The sequence below is a fragment of the Suricata suricatta genome, chromosome 4 (genome assembly GCF_006229205.1).
Source record: "Suricata suricatta isolate VVHF042 chromosome 4, meerkat_22Aug2017_6uvM2_HiC, whole genome shotgun sequence".
NCBI classification, from domain to species: Eukaryota; Metazoa; Chordata; class Mammalia; order Carnivora; family Herpestidae; genus Suricata; species Suricata suricatta.
In genome coordinates, this window is record NC_043703.1 from 76,599,708 (window position 1) to 76,623,400 (window position 23,693).

General features: G+C 42.9%; 1 long non-coding RNA gene across 1 annotated transcript; it reads right to left on the minus strand.

Annotated features, from left to right (window-relative positions):
• Positions 1 to 3,990: 3,990 nt before the first annotated feature.
• On the minus strand, positions 3,991 to 22,772 carry LOC115289654. The gene is made up of 3 exons (XR_003907739.1): positions 22,404 to 22,772; positions 19,762 to 19,885; positions 3,991 to 4,076 (listed from the first exon to the last, which is right to left on the minus strand). It is a non-coding gene; the product is annotated as an uncharacterized LOC115289654 (long non-coding RNA).
• Between the last annotated feature and the right edge of the window lie 921 nt (positions 22,773 to 23,693).

Below are 23,693 nucleotides of genomic sequence, written 5' to 3' on the forward strand. Positions count from 1 at the left end.
ACAGAGTGCAAGTGGGGGAGGGGCAGAGAGAATGGGAGACACAGAATCTGAAGCAGGTCCAGACTCTGAGCTGTGAGCACATAGCCCGATGCAGGGCTGGAACTAACGAACTGAAGTCGGACACTTAACAGACTGAGCCACCCAGGCGCCCCTAAGTTCAAAGAATTTTTAAGACACTACCAGATCTAACTTTTGCTCCAATTATTTTGGTAAGCAAGATAACTTGCCTCTGTTTTTTTTCGTTCTTTACAAACTTAATTTTTAATTGCCTGTACTTAAAAAAATAGTTAAATCTTAAGCAATCATAATGATATATTTGTCTTCGTATCTGTCATCTTTAGAATTTTAATATCCATCTGATTTGTAACTCAGCATAGTTTCATTCTCTGCTAAGGTATGAAGGTGTGTAACTGTAAAATGTAAAATGTAAAATGTGTCAGGATATGGCCTACGGATGACTGGGGAGTAACTGGAGCCCCACGGTAGACTACTTGTCATTCTTTAGGACAAAGGAACTTCCTGTTTTGTACTTGAACACATGCACTGGGGCTTACTGGGAGGCTGGGCTGGTCTCGGATGCCTCCAGTGCGTGGAACGTCCCCACCTGCTTCTGACAGCACGAGCTGCCACTCTGGGCAGAGGCAGTGCCCACTCTTGGGACCTGGACAGGCACGTGTCAGTGCGTTCTGTGGGCTTTCTAAAAGTTAGCTAACTTCACAGCTAGGAGGAAAAGAAAAGCCTTCCGGAGGGCAACGTGGACCATCCCTTGTGTTAGTAGTAAATGTACTTAAGTGTTCCAGAAAGTTCACCTCCAGAGAGTAGGTTTGGGGTGGGGCCCAGGGAACTCCCTGGTTGACCTGATGCCGTTGGCCTACGGGCAAGTCATTGAGAAACACTGGTCATGGGCAGGGCAGAGCTTTCCACAGGAAGAGAGTCTAATTAAGAGAGCGGAATTCCTGATTATAAAAAAAACCTCATTTTACAGGGTGTGCTAGACATAGTGAGGCTTTCTCCCTCTCTTTTTTCATACTCAACCCTTGTTTATCACCATCGCCTTCCACGGAAGGAGCCATGTTTCCCTGAATCCCTTTCCTTCAGGGTTCTAGATTTGCATTCTGCCCATGGCAGGCACACATGCATTATTTGAAAGGCATAGAGGCACAGAAGCAGTGGGCTGGACTGATGCGTGGACCCTGGAACAGCCACACCTCTGCACGGCCACCAGGCTCCTCTGTGAGGCCCCTGCTGCCCAGAGTCTGAGCGTCGGTGGAGGTTCTCAATCAGGAAACACATAGCAACAGATTCCTGGGGGAGGCCAGGGATGACGGTGGTGCTCTGACTGCCAGTGGCCACTGCAAGGGCACAGGTACAGGATTGTTCATGAGGCCAGCAGAGTGACTTCAAGGAATGCTTATAAAAAGAAAACTTCCAACTTCATGCTTAGGGCTTATCATTTTCAATTCAAGCCATAGTCAGAAAACCAGAAATTTTCGATCACTGCTCTCTAGAAGAAACTCTTGTTTTTTAGGGCTGCAGGGCCAGTAAACTGTCCCCCAAAGACCCAAAGGTCAAACCTGTGGGTTGCAGAATGACAACATACATACATTGGCCACACACTACCAATGCCCCTGAACACCTACAGGCCAAGGTGTAGGAAGGTTCCAGGCCAAGGTGCAGCCTGTCCTGGCCCCAAGCGTGTCGTGTCGTAGTATACGGGAATCCGGTCCCTCTCCTGTGCCAGTCATCCCGTCATACTTGCAACACCTCCTTCATTTTTACTTTTTAACTGCTCCCGCTCTCCAATGAATTACACATGAGTCCAGGCAGACTAGCTCAGGGACAGCAGGGAGGGGCAGACTGCACACTCTGGTGTCAGTCGCACTCTCCTTAGGTGACCAAGACTTCCTTTTGTATCTCCCCAAACCTAAGACTTACCAGTTGGGAGGCACTTCATTATTCTATGCGCTATTAAAAGAGGAAAATCACTGCCAACTGTAGTTGGAAGATGCCATCAATTATAAGATATATCCTGATCCAGAGGGTTAAATGCGAAAAGAAAAAAAAAGCATGTCTTAAAATGGGTGGAAAATAGTAAACGGAGCTCCTTGGACCTGGCTCCTCTCCTCAGAATTCTTTGTTTTGTTTTGTTTTGAAGTCTTATTGAATTAAGTAGTCTCTATGTGCAACGTAGGGCTCAAACTCTCGATTATGAGTTGCACGTTCTGCTGGCTGAGCCATCTAGGCACCCTCCAGAGTTCCTGGTTACCTAGGAGGGACCTTCTCTCTCATACAAATCATCCAGTGCCTTCCTCAAGGTAACACGACGTGCCCACACGTAGCAGATTCCTGCTTCTACCAACTGCTAGCCCTGATTTCAAAGGATTTTTTAAAGATATGGGAAGGGGCTCCCGAGTGGCTCAGTCGGTTAAGCATCCAACTTCGGCTCAGGTCATGATCTCATAATTCGGGGGTTCGAGCCCTGCGCCGGGCTCTGTGCTGACAGCTCAGGACCTGGAGCCTGCTTCGGATTCTGTGTCTCCCCCTCTCTCTATCCTCTTCTGCTCACGCTCTGTTTCTCTCTGTGTCTCAAAAATGAATAAACATTTACAAAATTTAAAAAAACATATGGGAAAACATCTATGATTACAAGCTGGAAAAGTCTACAACATAGTATGCAAAATATATTATCAAAAGTGTAAGAAAATTCATACAAAAAGCTGGAGACAGATATTCTAAGAAAATATTTACAGCATATTCATAAAGGGCTAATAATTATGTGAAGAATTTATAAGAAAAAAATGATAATTCTTACAGAAAAAGAAAACAAAAATTTAGTTCATCTATTCAATAAATAGTAATGAACATTTACTGTGTTTCAGGCTCTGTACAGCTGAGGGTGCTCAATAAACCGCAGAAAATAATCTGACCAGTGAAGGTCATAGCCTTTTGAAGGAAGAAATGGTGCTGAACAAGGAAACACACAGGCACACCTCAGAGATATTACAGGTTCCGTTCTAGGCCACCATAATAAAGTGAATGTCACAAAAGAGCAAGTTACATTCTTTTTTGGTTTCTTGGTGCATGTAAAAGTTATGCTTACTGTAGTCTTAACTGCTATATCATTATGTCTAAGAAAAACCAATATACGTACCTTAAATTAATTTAACATTTTAATGTTCATTTTTGAGAGAGAGAGAGATAAAATGTGAGTGGGGGAGGGCAGAGAGAGAGAGGGAGACACAGAATCCAAAGCGGGCTCCAGGCTCTGAGCTGTCAGCACAGAGCCCGATGAGGGTCTGGAACCCACAAACTGGGAGATCATGACCTGAGCCAAAGTGGGATGCTTGACCAACTGAGCCACCAAGGCGTTCCTAATTTAATTTAATTTTTAAATTTATTTATATAAGTAGTCTCTATACCCAGCGTGGAGCTTGAATTCATGACCCCGAGATCAAGAAACACATGTTCTTCCCACTGAACCAGCCAGGCACCCTGTACCTAACTTAAAAATACTGTATTGCTAAGAAATGCTAATTATCATCTGCAAGCTCACATCTTTTTACTGCTGGAAGGTCTTGCCTCGATGTCGATGGCTGCTGACTGGTCAGGGTGGTGGATGCTTGAAGGCTGGGGTGGTTGTGGCAATTTCTTGAAATAAGACAACAATGAAGTCTGACGCATTGACTGACTTCCTTTCATGAACGATTTCTCTGTGCATGTGATACTGTGTAGGCCTTCTTTCAAAATTGGAGTCCATCCTTTCAGCCCCTGCCCCTTCTTTAACTACTAAGTTTGTATCACATCCCAAATCCCCTGTTGTCATTTCAACAATCTTCACGGCATCTTCACCTGGAGCAGAATCTGTCTTGAGAAACCACTGTCTTTGCTCAGCCATGAGACGCAGTCCTCACCCGATCACAGTCCATCACGAGATCGAAGCAATGCCGGCCACCTTCAGGCCCCTCTTCTGGTTCTGGTTCTCTCACTGTTTCCACCACATCCACCGTGACTGCCTCCACGGACGTCCCAAACCCCAAAGTCATCCCCGAGGGTGGGAATCCACTTCTGCCAAACTCCTGCTAACACGAATCATGTAAATATATTAACCACTCAAGAAATAAGTTTTTAGATAAATAGGCCAAACAAGGCTCACGGAGTAAATGGAGACTCTACTTGGGAGTTAGCTCAATTGTTTATCACCTGTGCTAATAGCCACTTCACGCCTGAGAGGTGTCCGGGTAGCAGAGGAAAGAACAGAATCCGGGCACACGGAAGAAGAACAAAGTTAGAAAAGAGAACGAATTGCCTACATTTGCAGGTGCCGGCTGGGGGCCTCCATCTGAGGGTCACTTCGTTTCTCCTTCCCATGCACCTACAGGCCCTGGAGTGGCCACTCTCCGAAATTCTATTCCTTTCGATTCAAATTCTATTTCAATTATTTGTTACCACATCTGTCATTGTATCTTAGCGCACAGAGTTGACTCACACTTAACCAGTGTTATTTCTTGTCTTTCTTTTTTCTACACACTAGGTTGTGTGTGTTGTTTTCCTTGTGTCCCAAGGTCCAGCTTATGCCTGAGTCTAACATTCAACAAGTGTTGGATGAAACTGTGTATGAATGAATGAATGAGTGATGACAAATTGGCCCTGTCCAATACATTTTAGAACATACGGGAAAATAAACATAAAACCAAGTTGACTATTTTAGGTGCATCTTGACTTAGTTTTGTATGGGGAGCAAAGTAGAAAATCCCCCAAACTTGCTCCACATTCCAAATTTCATGTGCACAGCACCTGTCATTGCTAAGGCCCAAATGTCATCAGAACCTTATAAACAAACAGAACGGCCTCTAATGGAAATTTCCAAGAGGTTATACTTTAGTTTTGAATTCATTACAAAAGATATACTAGTCTCTTGGACAGTGCTTAGAAGGGGAGGTAAAAGGGACAAGCAGTAATTATAGATATTCAATATCGTTAGATTGTGTCTTGACTTCAGTCCAGCGAGACTCCATGCAGCCGGCCACGGAGGGAAGTTGAAGCTGGAATTCGCTGCTGAGATGTGGGGAGCGCTCAGCCCCCAGGGAGCAGCGGCCAGGTGTGGGGCACTGCTCCCCAGACAGGAAGCTGAGCAAATCATCTCCATTCCCGGGGTGGGGGGGTCAGTCCCAGCAGGTCAGGGCTGAGTTTAGTGACATGGCAGTGACAGGAAATGCTGACATGGCACTTTTCAGACCCTTAGTCTATGAATAAAACCCACGCCAAATTCCCACATGTTTGTTTTCCAATCCGGATCATTACAAACACGAGATTTCCAGTCATTTTAATTTTGCTCCCAGTCTTCATTGTCCCAACACCATTTGCGTTGACTTAAACAAACTTGAAAAAATATATCTGCTTATGATTCCTATGTAAAGATCATTTGAGATCTTAGGTTATGTTCATGATGTAAAAATGAAAAGCAATTCAATGGTGAGCGAAGTGGAAAAAAGAAAGCAGTAGCGATGGCTAGTAAACACCACAATTCCCGAGTTAGGTGGAGACATCATGTGCCCCTACTCACCCACATGGGAAGGCACAACAGGAAGGGGTGCGGGTGGCACTGAGCAGTCCCAGGTTTCTGTACATTTGGGCCAATTTACCTACCCTCTTTGAAACGTACTTTTCCCAACCATATACTGGGGTGATAAAAACTCACCCAACTGTTGGGACGAGGAAAGGGAGCGACATTTTGACAATGGCTGTCACAGACCATGTGACGTAGGCCATGCAGTCAGGAGAGGGTGCCTGCTGTCCTCCCCGGGGCCCCTGCAGTAGCCCCCAGGCCCTGGTGCAGGTGCTGCTGCCCATCATGGGTGGCAAGGCTCCATGGACCTGCGCCGTGAACTGAATGCATCTTTTCCCCTTCCTGTGGGGGCTTTCTGCTCCTGCACTTGGCCCTGCAACATTGCAGGAGAAGGTCCAACATGCACTTGCTGTTTGGGACCCCTGAGCCGTTCCACCTCGCCTCGGGTTCCAAATGTGACGCTTCACCTCTTTCCCATGGTCTCAACCTTGGCTCTTGTTTTTGTTTCTGTTTTTCAGTTTATTTCCTTATTTTGAGAGAGCAAAGATAGGGTAGGAACAGGGAGAGAGAGAGGGAGAGAGAATCCCAAGCAGGCTCTGCACTCATGAACTGTGAGGTGGTGACCTGAGCCAAAATTGAGAGTCAGATGCTTAACTGACCGAGCCAGCCAGGTGCCCCAACCTTGGCTCTTGTTAACGATGATTTTGGCGTGACACATGTGACACTACCCTCAGTCATCATCCCCAATCCCTACACAAGCAGGCAATGGGCATTTTCGGAAGAACTCGGTCAGCTGCTTCAGACTACGGTGTGGGCTGCAGAATACTATTTTACATAAACGGTTCTGATTGTATCTGGACAGTGACCCAACCCCCCTCCAGTGACCCATCCCCCCTCCAGTGCTGCATATGCAAGTTGCTCAGGATGTGCACAAGACTGACTTTGCAGCCCAGTGGTGCAGTGCATTGTTTGGTTTTACGTACATCTCTACCTGGTGATTTTCCCCCCTTTTACTTTTGGATAAAAGGAAGTGTCCTATAGTGATTAAGAGCAGAGACTCTGGGGCACTGCCTGGATTTGCTCATGGTTCAGCCACTTGCCAGGTGGGTGACCTTTGGGGAAGTTAGCCACTCCAAGCCTCAGAGTCCTCATCTGTGACAGATGAGGTGGCCCCGAGGACTACATTCAGTGACTCAATCCCGGTAAAGCCCGTACAGCAGTGCCTGGCACTTAGTGACATGTGTTTGGCATGAGGGTAGTGGGGGAATTACTTTTTGTATTTGTGTGAGAGCAGTTTGGGGAGATTCAGTTTGGAGAGCTTGGTTTGGAGCTTTAATTTGCTTTGATATCATGTTGTAGAATAGAAAGATCCTCTGGAGCGCCTGGGTGGCTCAGTTGGTTGAGTGTCCAACTCTTGATTTCAGCTCAGGTCATGATCTCCTGGTCGTGGGATGGAGCTTTGCAAGATTTAAGATTTTCTTTCTTTGGGGGCGCCTGGGTGGCCCAGTCAGTTAAGCGTCCGACTTCCATTCAGGTCGTGATCTCAAGGTTCATGAGCTCCAGCCCCACATCTGACTCTGTGCTGACAGCTCAGAGCCTGGAGCCTGCTTCGGATTCTGTGTCTTCCTCTCTCTCTCTCTCTCTCTCTCTCTCTCTCTCTCTCTCTCTCTCTCTCTCTCTGCCCCTCCCTGGCTCACACTGCCTCACTCTCAAACATAAATAAACATTTAGAAAATAAAAAAAAAAGATTTTCTCTCTCTCCTTCTGCCCCTTTCCCTGGCTCACATACATGTGCTGTCTCTCTCTCTCAGCTTCTGAAAACCAAAAAAAAAAAAAATCTACTCACTTGTACAATGTCAGTCTGCCAAAATGGCAGGGTCTGGGAGTCTCAGAAAGATCACTTGCAGAGTAAAAACTGCATAGACAACATAAAATGCCACTGCTCACAGTGGCCCGAACCCAGCTTTGCGCCACTCCTGTGAGCTCTGTTCTCACCACAGGTGTCCGGAAATAGTACAGGTAGTACAGGCACTATCTGATGCTGTTCCTGCAGGGGGCAGTGGTGGGGGAGAGGGGACAGAAAGCTCCCATTTTCTGATTGAGGAAAGGTGATTGGCTAGGGAGGTAGCCGTGACTTTTGAAGAAATCAAGACGTTTACAAGTATTTCAGCCTCTCATGTGATATGTCACTCTGACTTCTCTCGGACTAGCCTGTTCCAGACATTACTGTAGCCAAGTCTCACATACTTGGGCCTCATTACTTTTGTTGGCATTCTCTTACAAGGACCCTTTCTTCAGGACACCAGTTAACCTGTATCCTCCTCATTCTGGACCAGTATAGGGCTGTAAAAGGCTGTAGCCAAAGGATCCGGGGTCTTTGCTTGTCTACTTTTTGTATCACGTAACCAGAAGAAGTTGTGCCGAGACTCACATTGCTTTGTGTTTAAATCAAAGTGGAAGCATCACATTTTATAATTTCTAAATATTATTAAAATATCACATTTATTTTCTAGGTAAAAATATATCTTTAGAAATGTCCAGGGGCATCTGGGTGGTTCAGTCAGTTAAGCAAGTAACTCTTGATTTCAGTTTAGGTCATGATCTCATGTTTTGTAGGATTGAGTGGTGATAGCACAGAACCTGCCTGAGAGTCTCTCACTCTCTCTCTTTCTCTCTCTCTGCCTTCCCCCTCTTAAAATACATAAATAAACGTTAAAAGAAAAAAACTATTCAGGATTGTATTCAGAGAGAAATTTAGAGCCTGACTCGTATTAGTAAGCATTTTGCTATACTTAGGAAATCAGCAACAGAAGGAAGATATCTTGCTAATTAAACAAAGTATAGCTATCAGAAACATACAAAAGCAACATACTTAATGATAAAATAGTACAAAATTTTCATTAAAGTCAGGAACAAGATGAATATGCTTATTATAATTTCTTTATAGTACATCTTACTGGAAGTTCTAGCTAATGCAATAAAATACGAAAAATAAAAAAATGTATGAATATCAGAATGAGAAAGCCAAATTGTAATTATTTGCCAATGATATGATGATTACGTGGAATATTTAAGAAAGCTGATGGATAAAATACTAGTACTTATAAAAGAGCTCAACAAGATAAACAGCTCAAACAGTACAGATGATTTTGATAAACATTTGTAAAACAAATGAGACCCTGTGAGAATGCTCAACATTATTATCCTCAAGAAAAAGCAAGTAAAAATAACTACACACACATTAAAATGGCTAGAATTGAAACAATACCAAGCAATGATGTAGAGCAAATGCAATTTGAATACACCAAGGATTAGAATGTAAAAGGGTACAACCACTTTGGAAAATGATTTGCCAATCTCTTATCAAGTTTGTTTATCAGAATTCCACCGCTAAGTATGCACCCAAGAGAAATGTAAACACTTGTCCACACAAAGACTTGTGCACAGATGTTTACAGCCCCAAGTCAGAAAGACCCCAAATATTTATTAACAGGTGAGCAGATAAACAAATTGTGGTATATTTATAAAATGGAATATACTCAGCTATATGCAACATCATGGAAGACTCTCAAAAATATTTTGCAGAATGAAAAAAAAAACAGAATAAAAAAATTAGATAGCATTTGATTTCATATTTTTTTTAATTTTTAAAATTTATTTTGGGGGGGGAGGGGCAGAGAGAGAGAGAATTCCAAGCAGGCTCCATGCTCAGTGTGGAACCTGAGATGGAGATCAAACCCATGACAGCAAGATCACAACCTGAGCTGATAATTAAGAGTCTGATGCTCAACCGACTGAGCCACCCACATGTCCCAGCATTTGATTTAATTTGTAAGAAATTCTTTTTTAAAAAGGCATTCTAATCTCTAAAAGACAGGAAACAGATTGGTGGTTGCCTGGGGTTGAGGGAAAGGAGAGGGTTCAGCAAAGGATGGGGAGTAAGGAACCTTTTGGTGTGATGGAAGTGTTTCTTATTTTAATTGAACTGGGCTCTCAAATGGGTGCATTTTGTTGTATGTCAATTATATCTCAGAAAAGTTGATTTTTTTAAAGTGTCAGCTTTATATATTGGATTTTTATGTCCTTTGCTTCTTTTTTCTTCACTTTTTCTTCTACTTTGTTTTTACTCTTTGGCTAAGATGAACTCTTTAAGGATGTTCATTGAATTGTAATAGGGCTCAGGTGATCCTTTATGATCCATCTAACTCTGGGACCCCCTCTTGATTCTGCCCCACCTTTTTTTTCAGTTGCATCTAATCCTAAGTCTTGACTTCATCCCTGGTGTCTGGACTAGATACTGGTGTTTGCTTGTTTTGAGTCAAGTCTGCATCCCCTGAGCAAATTCATACACGTTAGGCTGAGGTGGGTAGGATTCCTTGCTCTCATCTACACACAAATCCGGCCCTGTTCCAGTTTGCTGATGCCAACAAGGCTTAGACAGTGGTCCTCCAGGGAATAGGATGTCTACCAGGTAGCGTGGGCACTCTGCTTGGCATGACAGAAGGAGGGGAGATGGCCAAGGAGAGTTTCACAGTATGAGAAATGCTTTAAAAATTATACTTGAGGTGCGTGGGTGGCTCAGTCGGTTAAGCGTCCAACTTTGGCTCAGGTTATGATCTTGTGGTTCATGATTCAAGCCCTGTATTGGGCTCTGTTCTGACAGCTCAGAACCTGGAGCCTGCTTCATATTCTGTGCCTTCCCCTCTCTCTGTTCATCCCCCACTCATGCTCTGCCTCTCTCTCTCTCAACAACAAATAAATATTAAAAAAGTTTTTAATTGTACTTGAAATGGATTGGTTATATTTCTACTGTGTGTCAGACCCAGTCCTCTGTGTGTATTACTGCACTTAACACGTCTGAGAGCGGGTTAAAGATGGAGCCACATTCTGAATCTGCTCATTTCTGCTCTTTGCACTCTACTACACGGAATCTCAACCTCAGGCTTTACCGGGTTTCCTGCACTCTGCCCTAGAGGACTGGAGCGTAGACAGTGAGGCCTAGAAATCCTGACGTCCTGGTGCCCTTAAATGCAGAGCAAGCAGGAAAACTACGTTGGGGAGATCCACGAGGGAGGCCAGGAAGGGTGGGATGGAAGGAATGTTTGTTCCAGGGCTGTTGGTGACTCCTGTTGGAAGTGATCTGAGTCATGGAAGGGAGCCCAACAGCATGGACTTACATAGAAGTCTGCACAAGGGATTGGGGCCAGAGGCAGAGAGGTCCCATGGGTCTCTGGATTAATTAAATCATGAGATTTTAGAGTAGGGGAAGATCTTAAGAGATCATATAGTCCCACTCTCCATTTTATAGATGAATCAGTGCGATGTAAGAATTTAAAATATTTCCCCAATGCCTTACTGCTTGGTAATTGACTTGAAATGAAAATTCTAGTCTCCCCACCATGAGTCAAGTAATTTTTGTCTTTAGACAAGGCTGCTGATTTATGTTCAGTTTTATCCTTAGCTTCTTGATGGCTTTTAATGGACACACGTGTCTGATTTAGCCTGACTCTAAGTGGACCTCCACAACTCCTTTTTAAACAAATTGTCAAGGAAATCAGTTTCTGCAAAATGCTTTGTCTTAACCAAATTCAACTTAACTAATAAAAGAAACTGAGAAGAAATGTATACAAAGCAATACAATGAATCAATTATAGCCAGTCTCCCCAGAGAAAAGCATTTCCAGCTATTGAACCATAATGTAAAACAATACAGTCTCTGAAAGTGTAGGAAATCAGTGCATCTCTTGTTCAAGAAGGCACACGTGTGTGCAGCATCCTTGTCTTTTTCCTGTCCTTTCAGAATGCTATTCCCTCTCAGTTCTAAGCTCCACCTATTTAAGTCTGGGACACCAAAACCATCACTCATTTATACTACGAATCACCAGAATATTTTTGGGCGTTGGCAAACCGTCCTCTACCTCCTTCCACCGGCCCAGATGTACATGCATCTGAGCGACACTAATTGAGGACAACTCTATAACTTAAAATGAAAGTCTTGAAAACCTAAAACTATTTTTAAATAAAAACTGTTGAAATTCACTATTTTGAAATTTTATGCTGTATTTGGTTGTTTAAAAACAACACAAAATTTGAGGGGCGCCTGGCTGGCTCAGTCGGTAGAGCATGCAACTCTTGCTCTCAGGGTTGTGAGTTCTAGCCAGAAATTGGGTATGGAGATGACTTAAATATAAAATCTGTAGGGGCACTGGGTTGCTAGTCAGTTGAGCATCCAACCTTGACGTGGGTCATGGTCTTGAGATTCGTGAGTTCAAGCCCCACATCAGGCTCTCCTCTGTCAGCTCAGAGCCCATTTCAGATCCTCTGTCCCCGCCCCTCTCTGCCCCTCTCCCACTCATGCTCTCCTTCTCTCTCTCAAAAATAAGTAAATAGTTAAAAAATGATAATAAAATAAAATCTTTAAAATAATACAAAATTTGAGATTTCATATAACACTAGAGAGAGAGTTACCAATCCTAAACAATGAGGTAAGGCTAACATGTATCTGAACTTCTTTCACTGAGTACATTGTAATGGTGACTAGATTGTGTAGGTCATCTATTCTTGAAACTTGAAACGACCCTGGGTCCATAAATCAAGAGCATGAAACACTAGAGGAACTAATAATAGTTCATGTATTATATTAATTAGTTCACAAGGGATCAAAAGTTAAAAATTAGGTATCTGGGTTATTTTTCATTGTGGTAAAAAGACACGTAGACTTTATCATCTTAACCATTTTTAAGTGTACAGCTCATCAGTATTGAGTTTATTCACATTGTTGTACTACAGATCTCCAGAATTTTTTCATCGTTCAAAACTGAAACTCCATTAAATAACAACTCCCATGGCCCCTGCCTCCAGCTTCTGGCAACCACTATTCTGCTTTCTGTCTCTTAGCAACCTGACCACTTAAGGCACCTCATATAAGTGGAATCATACAGTTCTGTCTTTATATGACTGGCTTTTTCACTTAGCATAATGCCCTCAAGATTCATCTGTGTTGCAGCATGTGACAGGATTCCCTTCTATTTTAAGGCTGAGTAATATTCCATTGTATGTCTATATTATACTATTTTTTTACTTGTTCATCTGTCAGTGGATGCTTGGGTTGTCTCCATCTCTTGGCTATTATAAAATATGGTGCTGTGAACATGGATATGTAATATGTTGAAGATTCTCTTTCAATTCTTTTGGATATAAAGCTAGAAGTGAGACTGCTGGAGCAGATGGTAATTCCATTTTTACTTTTTTTTGAGACGTCGCCACACTGTTTTTCATAGTGGTGGTACCATTTTACATTCCCACCAACAGTGCACAAGGGCTCCCTTTTCAGGACTTCCTCTCCAACATGTTATTTCTTGTCTGTTTGATAACTGCTATTCTAACAGGTGTGAAGTGATATCTCATTGTAATTTTGATTTGCATTTCCCTGATGATTTATGAAGTTGGACATATTTTAATGTACCTGTTGTCCATCTGAATGTTTTCTTTGGGAAAATGTCTATTTAATCCTCTCTCTATTTTTTAATCAGATTGTTAGATGTTGAGTTGTATGAGTTCTTTATATATTTTGGAAATTAACCCTTCATCAAATACGTTATTTGCAAATATTTTCTCCTATTCAACAGGTTGCCTTTTCATTTTGTTGATTGTTTCCTTTGCTGTGTGAAAGATTTTTGGTTTGGTATAGTTCTGTTTTGGTTGCTTTTGCTTCTGGTGTCAGATTCAAAAAATCATTACCAAGACCTGTGTCAAGGAGCTTACTGTCTATGTTGTCTTTTATAGTTTCAAGTCTTCCATTCTCTTTCTTAAGTTTAATTTATTTTGAGAGAGAGTGCATGTGAGCAGGGGAGGCACAAGTAGAGGAGAAGAGAGAGAGAATAATAAGCAGGCTCCACACTGTCAGCTTGACCCCATGAACCATGAGATCATGACCTGTACAGAAATCAAGAATTTGATGCTCAGCCAACTGACCCAGCCATGTGCCTTCCACTCTTCAATCCATTTCTTCTCTTTTCTTTTCTTTTTAAGTAATCTCGATGCCCAATGTGAGGCTCAAACTCATGACCCCCAAGATCAAGAGTCACATGCTTTACTGACTGAGCCAGCCAGGCACTCTGAGTCTTTAATCCATTTTGAGTTGATTTTTGTGTATGGTGTAAGAAAGTGGTCTAGTTTTGTTTGTCCATGTGCCTGTTCAGTGTTCCCAGCACCATTTATTGAAAAGACTATCCTTTCTCATTATATATTCTTGCCTCCTTTGTTGAAGACTAATTGACCATATATGCATGAGCTTATTTCTGGGATCTCTATTCTATTATTTTAAGTAATAAAGCTTAAAATCAGGGATCATGATGACTCCATTTTTCTTTCTCAAGATTTAAGGTCTTTTATGGTCCCATACAAATTTTAGGATTCTTTGTTCTATTTCTGTGAAAAATACTACTGGTATTTTGATAGGGATTGTGTTGAATCTGTACATTGCTTTGGGTAGTGTGGACATCAATACGATTCTTCCAATCTGTGAGCATGAAATATCTTTCCATTTATTTGTGTCTGCTTCATTTCTTTCCTTAATGTCTTATAGTTTTCAGTGTTTACATCTTCCACATCCTTGGTTAAACTTATTCCTAAGTATTTTATTCTTTCTGAGGCAATTGAAAATGGGATTGCTTTCTTAATTTCTGTTTGTGAGAGTTCCTTATTAGTGAATAGAAATGCAACACATTTTTGTGTATTGATCTTGTATCCTGCAACTTTTACCAAATTTCTTAATTCTAACACTTTTTTATAGAGTCTTTAGGGTGTTCTATATGTAATATGTCATCTACAATTAATGACAGTTTTATTCCTTCCTTTCTAATTTAGATGCCTTTTATTTCCCTTTCTTGTCTAATTAGTCTGGCTGGGACTTCCAATACTATTTTGAATAAAAGTAGAGAGAGTGTATCTTTATTTTTTTCCTGATATTAGTAGAAAAGCTTTTAGCTTCCCAGCATTGAGTATGATGCTTGTCATACATGGCCTTTATTATGTTGAGGTACACTTCCTCTTCACTTGCTTTGAGAATTTTTAATATATATGTATATATGTTGAGTTTTGTCAAATGATTTTTGTCTTTCCTTTTGATAATGTGGTGTGTCACATTGATTGATTTGTGAATGTTGAACCAAACTTGCAATAAATACCACTTGCTTCTGGTATATTATTCCTTTTCCTGTACTGTTAAATTTAGTTTGCGAATACTTTGTTGAGGATATTTGCATCTGTGGTCATCAGGGATACTGGCCTGAAATTTTCTTTTCTTGTGGCATCCTTGTCTGGTTTTAGTATCAGGTAATGCTAGCATCATGAAGTGACTTTGGGGGAGTTTCTTCCTCTTCTGGTTTTTGAAAGACTTTAAGAAAGATTGGTATTAATTCTTCTTTGAATGTCTGATAGAATTCATCAGTGAAGTCATCTGGTCCTGGATGTTTGTTTGTTTTGTTTGATTACTGATTTCATCTCCTTTCTAGTAATCTATTCAGATTTTCTATTTCATCCTAATTCAGTCTTGGTAGCATATATGTTTCTAGGAATTTATTCATTTTTTCTATGTTGCCCAGTGGGTTGGTGTATAATTGTTCATAGTAGTCTCTTATGATCTTTTGTATTTCTGTGGCATCAGTTGTAATATCTTTTTCATATCTTTTTTTAAAGATATAAATTTTTTTAATGTTTTATTTATTTTTGATACAGAGAGAGACAGAGCATGAGAAGGGGAGGGGCAGAGAGAGAAGGAGACACAGAACCAGAAGCAGGCTCCAGGCTCTGAGCTAGCTGTCAGCACAGAGCCTGATGCGGGGCTCGAACCCACAAACGTGAGATCTGACCTGAGCCGAAGTCGGAGGCTTAACCAACTGAGCCACCCAGGCGCCCTGGCATCTTTTTCATATCTGATTTTATTTCAGTCCTCTCTCTTTATTTCTTGGTGAGTCTACTTAGTGGTTTGTCAATTTTGTTACTTTTTTGAAGAACTAGCTCTTAACTGCATTGATCTTTTCTGTTATCTCTTTAGTCCCTATTTCACTTATTTCCACACTAATCTTTGTTATTCTAAATTTTTTTCTACCAACTTTGAGGTTCATTTGTTCTTCTTTTACTAGTTCTTTGAAGTGTACAGTTAGATTGTTTATTTGAGACTTTTCTTATTTCTCAAAGTAGGCTTTTATTACTATGAACTTTCCTCTTAGAACTGCTTTTGCTGCATCATAAATCTTGGTTATGTTATATTTCCATTCTTATGTGTCTCAAGGTATTTTTTTAATTTCTCTTTTGTCTTCTTGGTTGTTCAGTACCATATTTTTAAACCTCCACATATCTGTGAATTTTCCATTTTTCTTTATGTAATTGTTTTCTAGTTTCATATCATTGTGGCTGGAAAATAAATTTGATATGATTTCAATCCTCTTAAATCAATTAAGACTTGTTTTGTGGCCTACCATATGATTTATCTTGGAGAATGTTCTATATGTGCTAGAAAAGAATGTGTATTCTGTTGCTTTTTGATTGTTATACATATATCTATTATGTCCATTTGGTCTAATGTGTTAAGGCCAATGTTTCTATACTGATTTTCTGTCTGGATGATCTATCCAGTATAAGTGGAGTGTTAAAGCCCCCTCTATTATTGCATTGCTACCAATTTCTCCCTTTAAGTCTGTTAATATTTGCTTTCTATATTAGGTTCTTCTATGTTGGGTGCATAAATATTTACAAATGTTACAGTCTCTTGTTGTGTTCATCACCTTCTAATTATATAATGTTCTTCACTGTCTTACTATAGTCTTTGTTTTAAAGTCAGTTTTTCTGGGGGCACCTGGGTGGCTCAGTTAGTTATGTGTCCAACTTTGGCTCAGGTCAGGACCTCATGGTTTGTGGGTTAGAGCCCCACATCAGGCTTTGTGTTGACAGCTCAGAGTCTAGAGCCAGCTTTGGATTCTGTGTGTGTGTGTCTGTGTCTGTGTGTGTCTGTGTCCTTCCCCTGCTTTGCACACTTTCTCTCTTTCTCTCAACAAATAAATACAAAATAAAAATTTACAAAAATTTAAAGTCAATTTTGTCTGATATAACTACCCAGTTTTCCTTTGGTTTCTATTTGCATGGGATATTTGTCTCTATTCCTTCACTTTCAGTCTGCATGCATCCTTACATCTAAGTGAGTCTTTTGTAGGGGCACCTGGTGGCTCAGTCAGTTGAACATCTGACTCTTGAATTTGGCTCAAGTCTCATAGTCATGGGATCAAGCCCTGCCCGCATCAGACTCTGCACTGTTAGTGCGAGAGATTGTCTCTCCTTTCTCTCTACCCCTCCCCCTGCTTGTGCACTCTCTCTACCTTTCTCTCTCAAAATAAATAAAAACTTAAAAAAAATAAAATGAGTCTTTTGCAAACAGCATAGAGTCTTCTTTTTCCTTTTTCCATTCAGCCACTGTATGTATATTGAAGACTTCAGTCCACTTACATATAAATTTTTGATAAGTATGTATTTATTGCCATTTTGTTCATTGTTTTATGCTTATTTTTGTAGTTCCTCTCTGGTCTTCTTTTGCTCTCTTTCTTTGTAATTTGATGACTTTCTTTAGTGATGTATTTAGATTCCTTTCTCTTCATGTTTTTGTATTTACTATATGTTTTGGCCTTGTGGTTACCATGAAGCTTACATATAAGAACTTATATCTATAATAATCTATTTAAAGTTGATAACAACTTAAATTTGACCAAATTTTAAAGCTAAACATTTTTACTCTCCATCCCCTCCCCACATTTTGTTTTTAGTGTCAGATTTCCATCTTTTTATCTTGTATACCCCTTAACTAGTTATTATAATCATAGTTATTCTTATGATTTCATTTTTTGACTTTCATACCAGCTTAATAAGTGATTTGTACATTGTCTTTACTATATATTTACCTGTTCAATGAGATTTATTCTTTTCTATGTTCTTTTGTTATTAATTATCATACTTTATTTTCATCACAAAGAATTCCTTTTAACATTTTTGTAAGGCTGGTTTAGTGGTGAACTTCTTTACTTTTTGCTTGTCTGGAAAATTATTCATCTCTTCCTAAATTCTGAATGATAACTTTGCTGAGTAGAGTAGGTTGAAGTTTTTCTTTGGTTGGAAGTTTTTTCTTTCAGCACTTTGATTTTATCATGCCACTCACCTGTCCCCTCACAGTTCCTGATGGAAAATCTCCTGAGTGTCTTACGGGGATTCCCTTGTGTATGTAAGAATTTATTTTCTCTCCCTGCTTTTAGGATTCTCTGTTTTCGTTTAATTGTTGACATTTTTATTATAATGTGTCTTGATGTGAATCTCTTTAGATTCTCTTGTTTGGAACCCTTTAGGCTTCCTCATTCTGGATGTCTGTTTCCTCCTCCAGCTCAGGGAAGTTTTCAGCCATTATTTCTTCAAATAAGATTTCTTCCCCCTTTCCTCTCTCTTCTTCTTCTGAGACCCTTATAGTACAAATTTAGTCTGTTTGATGTTGCCCCATAAGTCCCTTGAGCTATCTTCATTTTTTTGTCCACCATTTTTTCTATTTGCTGCTCTGATCAGGTGAGTTCCACTGCCTTGTCTTTGAGTTCACCAATCCTTTCTTTGCTTCATCTAGTCTGTTGTTCACCCCCTCTAGTGTACTTTTTATTTGACTTATTGTGTTCTTCAGCTCTGTGACTTCTATTTCATAGTTTCTTATATTTTCTGTTTGTTGAATTTCTCCCATCTTCATTCATTCTTCGCCCCAATTTGGTGAGCATTTTTATGACCATTACTTTGAAGTATTTTTCAGGTAAATTAATTATCTCTGTTTCATTAAGTTTTTTCCCTTAGTTTTATCTTGTTTTTCCGCTTGGCACATAATCTTCTATTTCTTCATTTTGCTTAACTCCCTGTATTGGTTTCTATACTATTGAGACTTCTCTCCCAGGCTTGAAGGAGTGGCCTTGTGTAGGAGATATACCTTATTGCTCAACCATATCCCATATCTTGGTTGTCTCTCAAACCTTTGTGTTTGTCCAAGCAGTCTATTATATTTTTAGTACCTCCCTTCAGTTATGTATGTACCTAGACTTGTCAATATCCAAAAGGGGAGGATCTTAGCACCTAGATTCAAGCTGACTTGAAGTCAGACCCTCAGTCATCATCTTTTAGATGCATGCAAATATAAATACAGTCCTGTAGTTATCCCAATAATAAGCCCCACTGGCCACCAGAGCCAAGAGATCTAGAGGTGGCTTCTGGGGAGCAATTACAAAAATTGGGGCTCCATTTGAGTTTATAACCTCTTTTGTGGGAGATGGCAGCAAGCTGGAGCAAGACAGAAGAAAAGTGCCAAGATGGCATCTGCAGCCTCGAGAGCAGCTCCGCCAGATCTAAAGCCTGCCCCTCAGGCTTTTCGGTTTCTGTTTGTTTTTTGTTTTTTAAAAAGTGGCCATCCTAATGAATGGGAAGTGATATCTTACTGTGGTTTTGTTTGCAGGTTCCTAATGATTAGCCATGTTGAGCATCTTTTCATATGCTTTTTGGCCTGGCATGCGGTTTTAAACTATGATGGATTATCAAATTGTAGCTCTTTTCAGCCAACCTGTGTGTTGTTTATAAGACTATATAACAAAAACATCCCATAAAACAAACAATCTGAAGACCAACAAGTTTCTAAGGTGACTCAGAAGTTGAGCACATATCATTTCATTTGGGTTCAATTGGCTTGGAGATCATTGTGTGCTCAAAGCACACAGCACTTCTCATTCAATGTTTAAGTAAGCTGATGAATACTTACCAGGTAAAGACCTCTGAAAAGAGAAGGGAAGTTTTATTACATATAATAAAATCCAGGTCTACATGGCCTAGGTGGTCTCACTAGTACATTCTTCCATCCATTTAAGGAAGAAATAAGACTAACTATACACAAACTTTTAGAGAAAATAGAACATTTCCTATTTCCTATTATGAGGCTGGCATTGTTCTGATCCCAAAGCCAGACTTCATATATAAATACACATTTTATGTGTACATATTTATATGTATACATTTTATGCACATGTATGTACACAAATTTTGTAGGTATACTGCTTCTTATTTTTATTCTTCTTAGTCATCCATTACAAACCAAGGGAAAAAGAATGGCCTTTTAATGCATTTCACATCTTTTACCTTCATGGCTGGAGGTGCCAAGGATGGAAGCACAGCATCAGTGATGTAGGCTGCTCCTGGGAGTGACCCATACAAATTGTACCCCATGCTCAGACCCTCACCTTTTGAACTGGTTGGCCACAATCTGCAAAAGGAAAAAGTTCCTTAAGGCAAAATGAGTTAAAAGGTTGACACGCCTTAAAAGATGCCTACTAAGGATAAAAATATACCATTGGAGGTTCTTCTGATAAACAAAGTAAACAAAACCATGGGAGAGACCCATTAGGAGACATTTGTGAGACATTCAGATGCTGAGAATTGATGCTTTGATGAATTAGAAGGGCAGGGAAAGATTGCAGGGTTAGCTTCCGCTTGAGCAGTGGTTTGTCTACCTGGGTATCTGAAGTCAGGGCCAACACCTCTAACAGTATTGACAGTATTTTTCTGAGTTTGAGGGGTGGGCTGCACTGTCTCTAAAAGTGGGTTTTTCTTTAGAGTGAAACAGAGATCTCATCCTTCAGTCCCATATGAGCTCAGTAGGTAGCACTCCAGGCAAAGGCGGGTTTCTCAGGAAGCTTCCCATCAGTGCATCAAGAGAACTGACAGGGCTCTCTACAGATGCAGACTTTCCTTGGGATCACATTATAGTTCTTGGTCTGTCTGCTTCCCTGCTGCACAGTTAGCTATTTGACGGTAGGGGAATCTTCTTATTTGGCTTTGCATTTATTTTGTCATACCTGATCCATTGTCTGGCACCCAGTTAGTGCCCAATACATACAGTGTACATAGTTGGGGACCTTAAGACACTTCTCAATCCCCTGAGGCCTTCATCATGGGAGAGGCATTCCCCTGTCGGCCCTACCAGTAGGTGGGCATCTCTGCTTTTCTCCAGAGCCCCCAGAGGCCCATTCACCATTCATTACTTAATAATTACTTGTCTCTTGAGCTTAACAGAAAGGCCCAAACTTGTGCAGTTTTCCACTTCTCTAAGAGTATTTGTTTACCAAATAGTAAGGCATAAGGGTGCCGTCCGCTATTAAACTCTGTCGCGCAAGGTGTGCCGTGCAAAGGCCCTGGGCATCTCCTGCCTGACCTGTGGTGCTGGCACCTGCAGGGGAGACATCCCTGGCCACCCTCACCCCCTTTAGCCTGATCCGCCCCAGCAGACAGAGTGAACCTTGGCAGCCCAGATCCCTCAGTCCCTTCCTCACCCCCTAGTGACTTGTCCGCGCACACAGAATGAAAGGGGACGCCCCCTGCTTCTCCGACCCCGTCTCTGTTCTGCACTGAGGAAATCACACTTGCTGTTCTTCTCTCAAATGTTCACGTGGCTCACCCTCTCCTTTCCTTCACATTTCCTCCCTCACATATCATCTCTTTACAGAAGACCTCCCAAGCTAAAGCGGCCTGCCTCCTCCAGTCGCCTCCCTCTCTCCTGTTCTATTTGTTCCCAGAGCATTGACGGCCCCCTGGCTGTTCACTGCATTGTTAACCAATGGAGTTTCTCTGCTTGTTTCTGGCTCCTGCAGCACAGGTCTGTGTGCTTCACGCCTTCCCTGGGGACGGAGCTGGTGAGGCCATCTCAGTGAAGATATGCTGAAAGGACACAGGCCCAAATTCCAGGTCATATTATTTTTTCTCCCTTATATTTCTTTTTTTTTTAATTTTCTGAAATGTTTTACAGTGATCATATATTATCATTACAACAAAAAATTTGAACAAAGCGTGTGTTAGTTTCCCGGTGCTCCAATAACACAAAGTATCGCCCCCACAAACTACCATATCACCTCCCAGTTCTGGAGGATGCACGGGGTGGGTTCCTACTAAGACAGCGAGGAAGACCGGGTTCCGGGTGTCCCCGAAGGCCTCTGGTGCTGTGCTGGTGGCCCTTGGCCTTCCCTGTGGATGCAACCCCTCCCCCCACATCCACCTTCCTCATCAGGGGGCGCCCCCCTCGGTGCCTGCCTGGGTCCACGCCTCCCCTTTCTGCGGAACACCAACTCAATGACCTCCATAAAGGCCCTGTTTCCAGATAAGGTCACATTCTGAGGTCCTGGGGTTAGGACTTCATCGTATCTCTGGGGGCTGGGCAGGAGGAGCGGGCACGCATAGCAGACGTGTTTCCTTAAACCAAGAAAAAACAAATTTCTGAAATTTAAACATCAGATATGCGTGCACACTTGTGGGCCAGGAGGAGGACACTTCCCTGGAAACACGACCTGTTAGGTACATTTTCTTCCAGGCTAATGATTTCACTAACGTCTCAAGCTGCCTGAGAATATTTCCGTCGCTGGACTCTGGCTCATGTCAATGGAGAACGTCTTTCTAGAAGATGCCGTTTCATTTGCGTTCACTGTCCCTCCACTGAAACGTTTCTGCAGTAAGGGGCCGGCCGCTTCCTTGGGGCAAAGGCCTCCGGACTAAGGACTAAGCCGAGAGGGGCCGGCGCCCCCGGGGGACCCTCCTCCCAGTGGGGGGTCCCAATGGCCCCCAGGCTGGGACGCTGTCTTGGCCACCTCTGTGAGGCAGGGGCTTCCTTTGGAAACAGGGCCTGACTCATCCCTGCTTCTGGAGCACCTTTCTTCCTTCCTTGAAGTTTATGTTTGTATCCTGCTGTTAAAGAAACGCAACCTCCCTCCGTACAGAATGCAGAGAACCGTTACCTTTTCTTTTTCTTGAAAGAGAAAAGCTGGGATTTTTCTGGCAGTTACGCAGTGACTGAATAGCTCAGCCCTTCGCACATCGCCCTTCCTGTTCCCTGCGTGGGTTTTGTCCTGAGGGAGCTCCCGTCCTTGGGTCCCTGCGGCCTGTGCGGCCCGCCGTGGGGGCCGTAGGGGTCCCGTCCCTCCTCTCCGGCTCCGCTGGCCGTCCACACACACGGCGACGCCCCAAGCGGCGCGAAGCTGCCGCAGGACATCAAAGCCCCTTTCCCTACATCTTTGATGCCGGTCCGCAGGCAGACCCGGCCCAGGAAGTGGAGGCGGCGCAAAATAGGGGAGAGGGGCTGACGCGAGCCTGGCAGGCTTTGCACAGGCGGCCTCCGGGTTTACAGTGGGGGGGCGCGGGGGGGGGCGGGGGGTACGAGCCCGCGGGCGGGGATACAGCTGCCGCAGCCCATCCCCCACCCCGCGCCACCGCAGGGCCTGGGCCTTCCGGCTGAGTCCTGCGTTCAAAAGTCTTCTCCGGCTTATTCGTTTCTCCACTGATGACACGTTGGCGGCAGCGGCGGCGCGGACCCCGTGACATGTGGCCTCTAAGACTGGTGACGGACCGGCGCTTCCCGTGACTCGTTCCCGGCTCCCAAAACCCGGGGGAGCAAGTATCACTGTTCTTCCCACGTGTTTTTTGCAGATGAGGAGACTCGGGGCGTGTCAAGGACGCAGAGGCCAGCGTCCCCGCGGTGTCCTTCCAGCCGCCCTGGCCGGCCAAGGGCGTCCCCTGCAGCTTGCCCTGCGAATGCGTCACGGGGTGGGGCTCACAGGCCACACAGCGGCCCCAGACGGCGTAAGCCTGGTTCACGTCCAGCCCTAACGCGCTGCAGCTGAGGCCCCTCCGGCCGGACCCCTCCAAGGGACATCCGGCCCGGCCAAAGGCTGTCCTGGCCAGGAGCCACACACGCTGCCCTGCAGCACTTCCCGGGGGCTCTTTATCACTTGCTAGGAAATAGACTCACGCATGTTATTCGTAGAAATATAGAAATGTAGAAATACACACACGTACTCTGACCGCTCCCTCGAAACTGTCGGCGCTTGCGCGGTAACGTCATCCCAAACCAACAACTGCTCTTCTTTGCCAACTCTTTACACCACATCTGCCTGCAGCTCCTCCCCGCCCCGTGCACCCCCGGCTTTGAGGTCAGGTAATCCGGAGATGGTTTCCCACCAGCTGGGGTCCCTGCACCCTGCTATGCGCGGCCTTCTTCATGGGAGAGCTGCAAAGCGCCTGACGTTGGG